Source organism: Periplaneta americana, chromosome 4, assembly GCF_040183065.1.
Source record: "Periplaneta americana isolate PAMFEO1 chromosome 4, P.americana_PAMFEO1_priV1, whole genome shotgun sequence".
In the NCBI taxonomy this organism is placed as follows: domain Eukaryota; kingdom Metazoa; phylum Arthropoda; class Insecta; order Blattodea; family Blattidae; genus Periplaneta; species Periplaneta americana.
In genome coordinates, this window is record NC_091120.1 from 144,867,101 (window position 1) to 144,879,004 (window position 11,904).

Genomic DNA, 11,904 nt, shown 5'->3' on the forward strand with positions numbered 1-11,904 from the left:
CATTTAAAGAACAATTTTTTTTTCAATCATTTATTATCATAATACACTGTTCTCTTAAATTGACTGAGCATATTAGGAATTAAATCAATAACTTTCCCAAAACAAGCTATGAAATGTTTCATATAAAATACATTTATTTTCCTCGAAAAGGAAACAAAAAGGGTCAAAATTTTGTTAAACTCTTTTGTTTGAAATATCTGAAAGAATAATCCTCTCAAATTAATAACATTAATTATGGTTCATCTTGTGCATATTCTCAGTGCTTTGTATTTTGCTGCACAGTGATTAATTATTGTATGTCACTAAGAGAAAGTTTGATGGTAGTTATATAAAAAATAAGTCACGTATGAATATATATGCATATATATATATATATATATATATATATATATATATATATATATATATATATATATATAGTTTATCATTATTCTAATATTCATTATGTACTTTTATTAAACGTTATACAGTATATACTATGTACACCGAGTGTGTAAGTTTATTTTCTCAAATACGAATGTTCTAATTACATGATATATCCTTATTGGAATCTCATTTAAAGACTATTAATTATTCAGAGAGTGAATATGATACCTTTTATATTAATGCGCGGTATATATCTGTAATTTGTAATCCATCTCTGAACAATTTTTTGCACTGGAGAGCTGGTAGTAGTATTTCGTGAGCAAGACCTGTTCTCCGCTGCTCCACGGGGCGTTTTGTTACACGACCCTGCATTTGGATATATTAGAATAAGATCATTCAATAATAAAATGAGTTCCGTTTCCTTCGAACCCTGATGTCTGTTCTGCATTTTTTTGCTTGAAGCTTGTAGAAGAATTCATTACGACAGGAGAGCATCGCAGTGAGTTGCAATGTGAATGTGTTGAAGTATTTCCAATATCGAGTGACCAGATTTCCTTGAGACTGTTCTTAGCTCTAGTGCAGAGCGTTTGCTTACATTATGTAGGTCGAGCAGGAGGTGCGCGACAGGCATGAAGACTATGCAAAACGCAGCAAACCGTCTCCCACACGTTCGGCAGTCCAGTTCAATCTCTCTGTAGGAGTGGTAATGTTGACGTCAGGTTGCGTGTTATTCTTCTGATTGTGTTAGTGAAGTCTTTCGATTTAGGAGTGATTGTGTTGACATTAGATTGCGTGTTATTCTTCTCTTTGTGTTTAGTGAAGTGTTTAATTTAGCTTGCTCAAATGGCACTACAAGAATTTATATTAGAACAAAGGATTTTCATAGTAGAGACATGTGAGAAAGCGTGATTGCGGAAAGGTAAAAAGACGATTTACAAGAAAATATCCTATTTTTTTTACTTGGTTATCTCACGACACTCTATCAACTGCTAAGTTATTTAGCGTCAATGGGAATGATGATAGCGAGATGGTATCTGGCGAGATGAGGCCGAGGATTCGCCATAGATTACCTGGCATTCGCCTTATGGTTGGGGAAAATCTCGGAATAAACCCAACTTCGTAATCAGCCCAAGAGGAGATCGAACCTGCACCCGAGTGTAACTCTGAATCGGTAAATTCCTAATGTTACCGTTCCACATAGCAACAGCAACAAAATACCACTCCTAAATGTAAATCTAAACACTTCACTAACACAATCAAAGAATAATACGTAATCTAACGTAACACAACCACTCCTACAGAGAGACAGAACTGGACTCCTGAGAGTGCTGGAGACGGTTTTTCGCATGGTGAATGGCCTTCGTGCCGGTCGCGCGCCGCCCGGTCGACCTACATTATGTAAGGGAACGCTCTGTTGAACAAAGAATGTTTTCTTTACCGCTGTGTATAGATAGTTTAAAATTCCCTGACTATGAATGTTATTCATCTTCCTTATATCGTGGTAAATTTATTTAAATATTCGTGCACGTACAAACTTTCTTGAGGTCGGATAATTCTGTTGGTAGAGCAACTGGCTACAGAGTGTAATGTATGTAGTAATTACATATTAAATTGCTATACCTATGTAGCTAAGACCAAAAAAAATGTCGGCGAGTCCTTATACCGAAGTTTTAAGTTATATATTTTTATGTATGTATACTTATTTAGTGCCGAGGTCATGGAAAGCATGGGGCTCTACCTCCATGCCCCCCAAGTGTCTTCATGGCATGTTACGGGGATACCTTTACCTTTTTTTTACTTATACTAGGCTTGTAATATTGGGGACCGATTACAAAATATCGCTGGCTGAGAACCAGACTGTTCTAAGTCCAACTTTTTATAAGAAAGAAATCTGTGTTTCATTGTGTTCCAGTTCTTGTCTGCATATATGAATCGAACAAAATTATAAATATTCCTCTCCATAAGGTTGCTATGAAGCTATTCCAAATTGTTTCATGAAGCTTTGAATGTCCGGAGCTTAAAATAGCTCTACTGAAAGAAAAAAATAGTAAAATGGACTTGGAACAGTCTGGTTCTGGGCCATCGATATGTTAACTGCAGCATGGTACATAGGTCGGGGACGTGAGCTAGTACTAGGACATTGACTTGGTTCTGCGATCAATTACGGGAATAACAAGATGAACATAAATCTGGACAGCTCTAAAATAGCATTACGAAGATATATTTTTACGTACATTTCGTTATGTGCAGAAGAACTATCATAGAATTATTAGTGGGTTTGAGTTTCCTCTTTTCCTTCAAGATCAGTAGAAATACAATGCACACCAACATAGTACATCTTCAATGCCTCAAAGGTGAATCTTCTGCGATTATCACGAAAGCAATTTTTATATCGAGAAAAACTTCGTTTCACATTGCAGGTTTACGCATGCTACAGTAGTGACTAATGAACGGATAGTGAACTTCAAACCACCGTAACGCACCCTAACGGTCCCCAACATTACAAGCCGACTTATTACATATTTTGCTGTATATTTAATATTTTAGCCTACATATTTTAAGTGTAATAGTAATATGCGTTACAAGAGCGGTATGTTGAAGTTTTCATGTTCGAGGAAAAGTTTGAAAAAGCGAAACGTAGTTGAGCTTTTTTAATTTCCGAGAATTGAAAGAAAACATACCGCTCGTGTATCGTACATTATTTTGTGCGAAGATCGTTTATTACATACCTGAAATAGAAATTTCTAAGTAGTTGCAATGAAATCTCCATCTTGGTTTCTGTTCAATGACGGCAAATTTGCAAAACAAAAATATCTATCTTCAACATTGTTGCTTTAAAATGTTTTCTGTGTTTACTATACTCCAGCAGGCCCTGATATACGTCTGTCTTTTTTTTTCCCCCAGTCTATAAATGCGAACTTAAAACAAACAGTAAGGTTATGTAATGATTTATTTTTCATTTTATTATTTTAACAATATTATTTATATAACATATTGCAGTAATAACATCGGCATCTGGAAGAATCTTATTGATTTTTTCACGGCTTCCTTAATGTTACTTGCATCACGAATGCAGTAACTTTAGTGAAGTAATAGAGTTTACTTAATTTTTGCAAATATTTAAAAACAATAATTAACAGTGCAATTTAGGTGAAATTGCAGTGGTAAGTTTCCAATTTATAATTATTACTATATTGAACGTCTCTAAAAATAATATGTTAAAAGCCTAAAGCAGTGAAATCAATATGTCACTTAAGCGGTAAGAAGAGGGAAATTGTTATGTGTGTTAGGTTGGGAATACTGAATGTGGAATTTTAGACTTTCCGCGGATTGGTTTTGTGCGGAAACCAAGCAAATACGCACGATCTCGCACAAAATTATTTAAAAAAATAACACCTGACATAATTAGGAACATTAAATCCAGACATTTGAGATGGACAGGGCATGTAGCACGTATGGGCGAATCCAGAAATGCATGTAAATTGTTACTTGGGAGGCAGGAGGGAAAAAGACCTTTGAGGAGGCCGAGACGTAGATGGGACGATAATATTAAAATGGATTTGAGGGAGGTGGGATATGATGATAGAAACTGGATTAATCTTGCACAGGATAGGGACCGATGGCGAGCATATGTGAGGGTGGCAATGAACCTCCGGGTTCCTTAAAAGCCATTTGTAAGTAAGTAACAATAATTAATGTAAGCCTATTCGTTTGTCATTTTGACCTCATTTGGGAATAGTCTCTTATGCATGCACTAATCAAATACAATTGTTTTGCGCCAGAGTATATTATGGTTCCGAAAGTTAAAGAATGGATATCCCTTTGCCATGTTGATAGTTTATATATCCCATAAGTGACGGTAAATAATGCTTTTGTAAAGCACAAATGCCAATGATAACGGTTGGTTACATTGTATAGTTACTGTACTGCTATTTAGGTCCAATGCATTTCATTATTATTAATTGAGCCGTTCAGAGCAGAAGTGGTGTAAGTTAAAAATGGGTAATGAGGGTTGAAGTAAACATTCTGTAAAATACAGCCCAAAGTAGCAATTAATATTCAATTTATTTAAACTATTAATAGTCAGTGGATAGCACGAAGAACATATTAATTGCTACTTTGCGCTGTATTTTACAGAATTTTTTCTTTAAACCTAATAACGCAATTTTGACTCACACCACTTCTGCTCTGAACGGCTCAATTGTACTGTACTTGGTAAGAATCAACCGATACCATTGATGTAATCAAATGTGCATATAGGTGAATTGTTCATTCTTATTCTGTTCATTTTATTCTTTGTTTCATTTTATGGTCATAGAGTGGTTTCATTTTTCTTGCATAGCTAGAGAGTTGTCACTAAAAATATAAGGACAGATTGAAACAATAATAAACATTACATTAAGATAAATGTGATAAAAAGTCTCACAAAATTACATGTTTTAAAGCTTTCTTTTCTTACATCATAATTATTACTTACTTACTTACTTATGGCTTTTAAGGAATCCGAATATTCATTGCCGCCCTCACATAAGCTCGCCATTGGTCCCTGTCCTGAGCAAGATTAATCCAGTCTCCATCATCACATCCCACCTCCCTCAAATCCATTTCAATATTATCCTCCATCTACGTCTCGGCCTCCCCAAAGGTCTTTTTCCCTCCGGCCTCCCAACTAACACCCTATATGCATTTTTGGATTTGTCTATACGTGCTACATGTCCTGCCCATCTCAAACGTCTGGATTTAATGTTCCTAATTATGCCAGGTGACATGCATGCAGTTCTGCGTTGTGTAACTTTCTCCATTCTCCTGTAACTTCATCTCTCTTAGCCTCAAATATTTTCCTAAAAACCTTACTCTCAAACACACTTAATCTCTGTTCCTCTCAAAATGAGAGTCCAAGTTTCACAACCATACAGAACAACCGATAACATATCTGTTTTATAAATTCAAACTTTCAGCTTTTTTGAGAGCAGACTGGATGACAGAAGCTTCTCAACCGAATAAACATTACATTAAGATAAATATGACAAAAAGTCTTACAAAATGAGGTGTTTTAAAGCTTTCTTTTCTTATCAGAATCATTACTTACTTACTCACTTACTTACTTGTGGCTTTTAAGGAACCAGAACGTTCACTGCCGCCCTCACATAAGCCCGCCATTGGTCCCTATCCTCTGCAAGATTAATTCAGTCTCTATCATCACATCCCACCTCCCTCAAATACATTTCAATATTATCCTCCCATCTACGTCTCGAGCTCCCCAAAGGTCTTTTTCCCTCTGGCCTCCCAACTAACACTCTATATGCATTTCTGGATTCGCCTATACGTGCTACATGTCCTGCCAATCTCAAATGTCTGGCTTTAATGTTCCTAATTACGTCAGATTCTTAAGAACCTTATTCTCAAACATCCTTAATCTCTGTTCCTCTCTCACAGTGACAGTCCAAGTTTCACAACCATACAGAACAACCGATAACATATCTGTTTTATAAATTCAAACTTTCAGCTTTTTTGAGAGCAGACAGGATCACAAAAGCTTCTCAACCGAATAAACATTACATTGAGATAAATGTGACAAAAAATAAGTTGTTTTAAAGCTTTCTTTTCTTATATCAGAATTATTACTTACTTACTCACTTACTTACTTGTGGCTTTTAAGGAACCAGAAAGGTCATTGCCGCCCTCACATAAGCCCGCCATCGGTACCTATCCTGTACAAGATTAATCCAGTCTCTATCATCACATCCCACCTCCCTCAAATCCATTTTAATATTACCCTCCATCTACGTCTTGGCCTCCCAAAAGATCTTTTTCCCTCCGGCCTCCCAACTAACACTCTGTATGCCTTTACATGCTACATGCCCTGCCCATCTCAAATTCTGCATTTACGTCAGGTGAAGAATACAATACGTGCACTGCCCTGCTAAGCAAAAGTGCCGTATCTGCAGGAAAATTGAAAAAATGGGGTTTTCACACTTTATAGGGTTTTGCACTGTCAGAAATTCATTGGACTAGGTAAAAATGCGGTATCTCCAATGACAAATGAAATATAAGCTTTTTATTTTGCCGTATCTGCACAAAATTGTTAGATAAACTAAGCAAGACTGCAGTATGTGTCTCATGCTACGCAAAAGTGCGGTATGTGAGTTGCAGATACTGCATTGTTGCTTAGTACCAAGCATATACCGCGGTCTTTCTTAGCATTGTCACACTCTTTTTATCCACATGCCGCTTTCTACTACAGTATGCACCTGTCAGTGTTATTTTAAACAGCAATCTGTGTTAAAAACAATTATAATTATGTCTTATTCTTTTAGATCTAAACAATTAGTAAAATTAGCTTTGGAAAAATGTTCTTTATCCAACATGATAGAAAATGAAAATTTTAATTCAAGTGTTGCAAGTCAACTTATGAATTCTAGCTTATCATGAGACATTCGCTCCAGTGGGAAAGAAATCTAAACTGAAACCTTTTGCATTTGTTTGGAATGAAGCTATTACAGGACGAAATAAGGAAGGTATTATAGGTACGTTTTACATGTTCCTGAAAGACACAGAGATGTCAAAATATGGTAATTTGGTTAGATAATTGTTCAAGCCAGAACAAGAACTGGTGTCTGTATTCTTTCTTGGTCTTCATGGTGAATTCCAAGGTAATAGCTGCCCAAGAAATCAATCTTTTCTGTTTTGAACCAGGACACATTTATTCTGCTTACAGTATTCATCACCAAGTTCAAAATGTCTCTCAGAACATACGACTTTGACGATTTTGTAGACGCTTGTCAAGATGAAAATAATGGAAAAATGGAACTAATAAAGATAGATCACACAAACTTCCACAAAGGAAAGATTACACTGCCTATCAGAAAAAAAACTGCAAAACAACTACCTTACCTCAAGGATATCGTTCATGTGAAATCAGTGAGAGGTAACTATGTATTGGAGTACAAAACAATATATAATGAAACTGAAAGTTACAAAACTTTAGATTTCCTGCAAAAAAAGCACAGAAAAGACATGGCATGCAATTCCCTGAACATCTGGATAAGCCCTGTGAATTTTATCTTGAGAAGAGAGATACATTGAGAACACCTTGAAAGAAGGCATTCCAGAAAACAGACTTAAATTCTGGCGAGATTTACTAATCTATACTAATAATAAATCTGTAGCCGAAATTTTTCTGGTAATTTTCGATTTTCCAAAAATAATTGGTCCTAACATATATAATTAACCACTCTGAAACCGAAAATCGCTTTTTTGAAATTTTTGTTTGTATGTCTGTCTGTCTGTCTGTCTGTCTGTCTGTATGTTTGTTACCTTTTCACGCGATAATGGACGAACGGATTTCGATGAAAATTGGAATATAAATTAAGCTCGTTGTAACTTAGATTTTAGGCTATATGGCATTCAAAATACATTATTTAAAAGGGGGGTTATAAGGGGGCCTGAATTAAATAAATCGAAATATCTCGCTTATTATTGATTTTTGTGAAAAATGTTACATAACAAACGTTTCTTTAAAAATAATTTTCGATACGTTTTATTCCTTGAAAAATTTTGATAGGACTGATATTTAATGAGATAAATGAGTTTTAAAATTAAAATAACTGCCATCTAAGGCCGTATAATGAAATAAAAAACAAATGGCTTCGTATATAAGAGGCCTTGTATAGCAACAATCGAAAGCTATGAAAGATAGCCTACAGAGAATGTTTCTGTGTTTGTATGAAGTAATATCGGATAACCGATTTGTATAATTAATTATTATTTCACCATTGGAAAGTGTAGTTTCTCTAGATGGACATAATGCTATAATGTTATTACAGTAATAACATAAATAAAGTATAGACATTAAATCTAAATGATGTCAATGTTCATTAAACTATGGTTGCATGTAATAACAATTAAGAAACATGTTAAAGGAATTGTCATTGCACCAAATGAGTGCTCTGTGGACCGAAATGATCGCATTTTAATCATTTAAACACAATTTAAATTAAGTAACATATTAAATGATTTATCCTTCTATCAAATACGAATGTTCCCTGGATCAAACGTTCTATTTTAATTATGTAATTACTTTATATTTATTTCTAACGGGTGCAGCGGAGCGCACTGGTACGGCTGGTACAGTAAATATTTTGTGCATACTTATGTTTAAAGATTGATTATTATTAATAATATTACATTGTTAATACTATAATTTTGTTCATGACTTAAATTGTGATTTTTTGTCTCTCATAATATCATGTTGTGAAATAATTAGAAAGGATTGATCATATGTATTCAATTTTTGTTACTAATGGGTTTCTGCATTAGCTATTGCATATTATTCATGTAGCATTATTAACTAAAATAGAGAATCGTCAACTTCAGAACTTCAACATAAGAGACGCCTAGAATCATAAGGGCATAAAGCACACTGTGGTGAATTTGTATATTTTAGCATATATGCATGTTCTGATATATTTTAATAGATATTGTGGGATGTATAAGATTGTACCATGAACAAATCAAAACCTAACATATTAGAAATCTGAATAATAATTTGAATATCATAAATTAATGTGAATTTTTCGATTCCGTACTTTGGGCCCTTATGGTTCTGGACGCCTATTCTTTCATTTTTTCATTTTATGCAGACACCGCACTTCTCCTTAGCAGTGCGGCGACATACGGCATTTTGTAGTTAAGGCAGATATTTATATATTAAGTCATGCTGTGTTAAAGATCGGTATCTGCAGTTTCTATTAAATGACTGAATTAATATAATTTTTGTTTGCTTCAGTAATTTTGTAATGTCGTATATAGCTGGAAACCACATAAATTATGTAATCATACGTAAAAATCGAAAGGGGCTGTACAGAAAACTTTAAACTCATTTTTCTCGATACTTTGCTTTTTGTAGATACGGCACTTAGCCTTAGCAGGGCAGTGCAGTTCTGCGTTGTGTAACTTCCTCCATTCTCCTGTAACTTTATCTCTCTTAGCCCCAAATATTTTCCTAAGAACCTTATTCTCAAACATTCTTAATCTCTATTCCTCTCTCAAAGTGAGAGTCCAAGTTTCATAACCATATAGAACAAACGGTAATATAACTGTTTTATAAATTTTAACCTTCAGATTCTTTTGGAGCAGACTGGATCACATAAGCATCTCAAACGAATAAACATTACATTAAGATAAATGTGACAAAAAGTCTCACAAAATTAGGTGTTTTAAAGCTGTCTTTTGTTACATCAGAATCATTAAAAATAAATCTATTTAGTAGACAGCTTAGATATATTAGTTACGGCACATAGGATATTTTAAATTTATTAGGCCTACATATAATGCTAATTTTGATCATACATTTATGTCCATTGGCTATTTCTCACTTTTATATTACGAAAAATCCGGGCGCTAGTAAGACCATAGACTCGTTCGCACTTCTATCACTGAGAAAAGCGTCCATTAACGACGGTATGTTATTCATTCAGTCTGTCGGTATGTCTCTCCATCTCTTAAAGACTGGGTGGGTGATTATGTTCTTCGGTGAATGTAACGTTATGACTTTCAACAGAAGCTCCGTCATACAATTTTGCTACACGATGTGTTTTGTGTAATGTGTGTAGTGTGTATATATAATTTTGCTACACGATGTTTTGTATAATGTGTGTATAGTATAGTAGAATTCCTCGTATCCGGCAACTGTAGGACAAAGCCAGTGCCGGATAATTGGAAAATACGTTTACAGGTTATGTAAAGACACACTGTACTGCACAAATATTTTTTCCATGTTGAAATTTAGTAATTTCCATATAGATAATTAAAAATAAAGTTTTGAAAGACGTAATGTACATTCATCAATTCTTAATAAAATTATTGTAATACAGTAATACATAATAGCGTAAAAATACTAAAAGTTTTCGTAACCTTATGACAATTTTAAATGGCGGTCATGTGACGTCAAGAGCAGTGTAGCCAACGTCGCAACTATAAAGACTATGAAGTAGCATTCGATTATTTGAGTGTAACAACATTTCGCTTGTGTTTCGCGGGATCCATTGTGCAACAGCAGCGCTTAGCGGTAATAACCATGATACTATCCATCACTCGAATGAAATTTTTACGCGCTGTAGGAACAGAGAATTTCGCACTTTCTTATTTAGACTCATCCAACACCCCTTCGAAACGGGCGAATTCAAGTGTTAAATTGAAAGATATCGTCTCTGCGTATTGTTTGCAAGATCCAAATGACAGGTTACCGATGTCACTCTCTACGCCAGAGACATAACGGTTTTTTTTGTCTATGTTTTTACGCGTCAAAGTGTAAACAGTAAACACAATATGCGGCATGTGCGATCCATGAAAACTACTCACATCTTCGTCAGACTCTTCTATTTCGCATGAATGACTATTTTTTTGGCCTAGCCAAAAGTGCCGTTGTTTTGGTATTGCCGGTTATTTGGGTGCCGGATACGAAGGATTTTAATGTATTTTATGTGTATGTGTTTATAGATGTAATGATAGAAATGTATATGGAAGCTGTATCTTTATGTTTTCTTAAAAAATACATCTCCCAATATTTTTTTACTTGGTTATTTAACGACGCTGTATCAACTACGAGATTATTTAGCGTCGATGGAATTGGTGATAGCGATATATTTGGCGAGATGATGCCGAGGATTCGCCATAGATTACCTGACATTTGCCTTACGGTTGGGGAAAACCTCGCAAAAAACTCAACCAGATAATCAGTCCAAGCAGGAATCGAACCCGCGCCCGAGCGCATATCTCAATATAATTAATAAAATAGTAAATAAAAAGAAAACGAAAAAAAATTTACGTCACAATCTGACTCTCTAGCCATAATTATTATAACGCAACTTCTTAAAATTGAAATATTGTTTCCAAGCCTCTTATTACAGTTCCTACATGCGCTTCTGAAGATGATAGGATCCAGCCTTTAGATCAGTTTGCCGTATACAAATTAAACAAAACTTCTATCATCTTTTTACTAAGAAATTTTAAGCCGTTTCGTTCGCCTTATCAATATTAACATTTGCAGTTAGGCATTTTCTCACCTCTTCATCACAAAGACAACTTACTTTGTAATTTCCCTTTCTTATTGGAAACATCCGTTGTCAATTTGCATTGCATCAAACATTGCTGATGTTTTCACATAATACGATACTAGAACAACTAGATTTTTGACTAAACAAAGTAGCCTAAATGTATTTTACCTGATTCATACAGAGGTATAAACGCTGTCGTTAGAACTTACCTCTCCTCACAACAAATCCTTCCTTCTTTTAGCGTCCATGATAACTTGCGAGGACAATAGTTATGTGTCTACTACAAAAAAAAAAGTCTAAAGTAATCCACAGCACCACAATCTGAAACTAATAGTTTGTTGTTTTATAAATTATATATTACTTACTCTGGCTCTTGTATGTTGGAACCTTGCCCGCTGAATTTCATTATGACAATAGCAACTTCAACAGACGTTCCCACATGGAAAAAGGAGTTATCATTCAGTGATTAGATAAGAATAAA

General features: G+C 34.7%; 1 long non-coding RNA gene across 1 annotated transcript in view; it reads right to left on the bottom strand.

Annotated features, from left to right (window-relative positions):
- The window catches only part of LOC138698259 (uncharacterized), a 32,604-nt gene extending 20,704 nt beyond the window's left edge, over positions 1–11,900 (bottom strand). Inside the window, exon 1 of the long non-coding RNA XR_011331800.1 lies at positions 11,789–11,900. This is a non-coding gene — a long non-coding RNA (uncharacterized lncRNA). The remainder of the gene's footprint in view (positions 1–11,788) is intronic.
- Between the last annotated feature and the right edge of the window lie 4 nt (positions 11,901–11,904).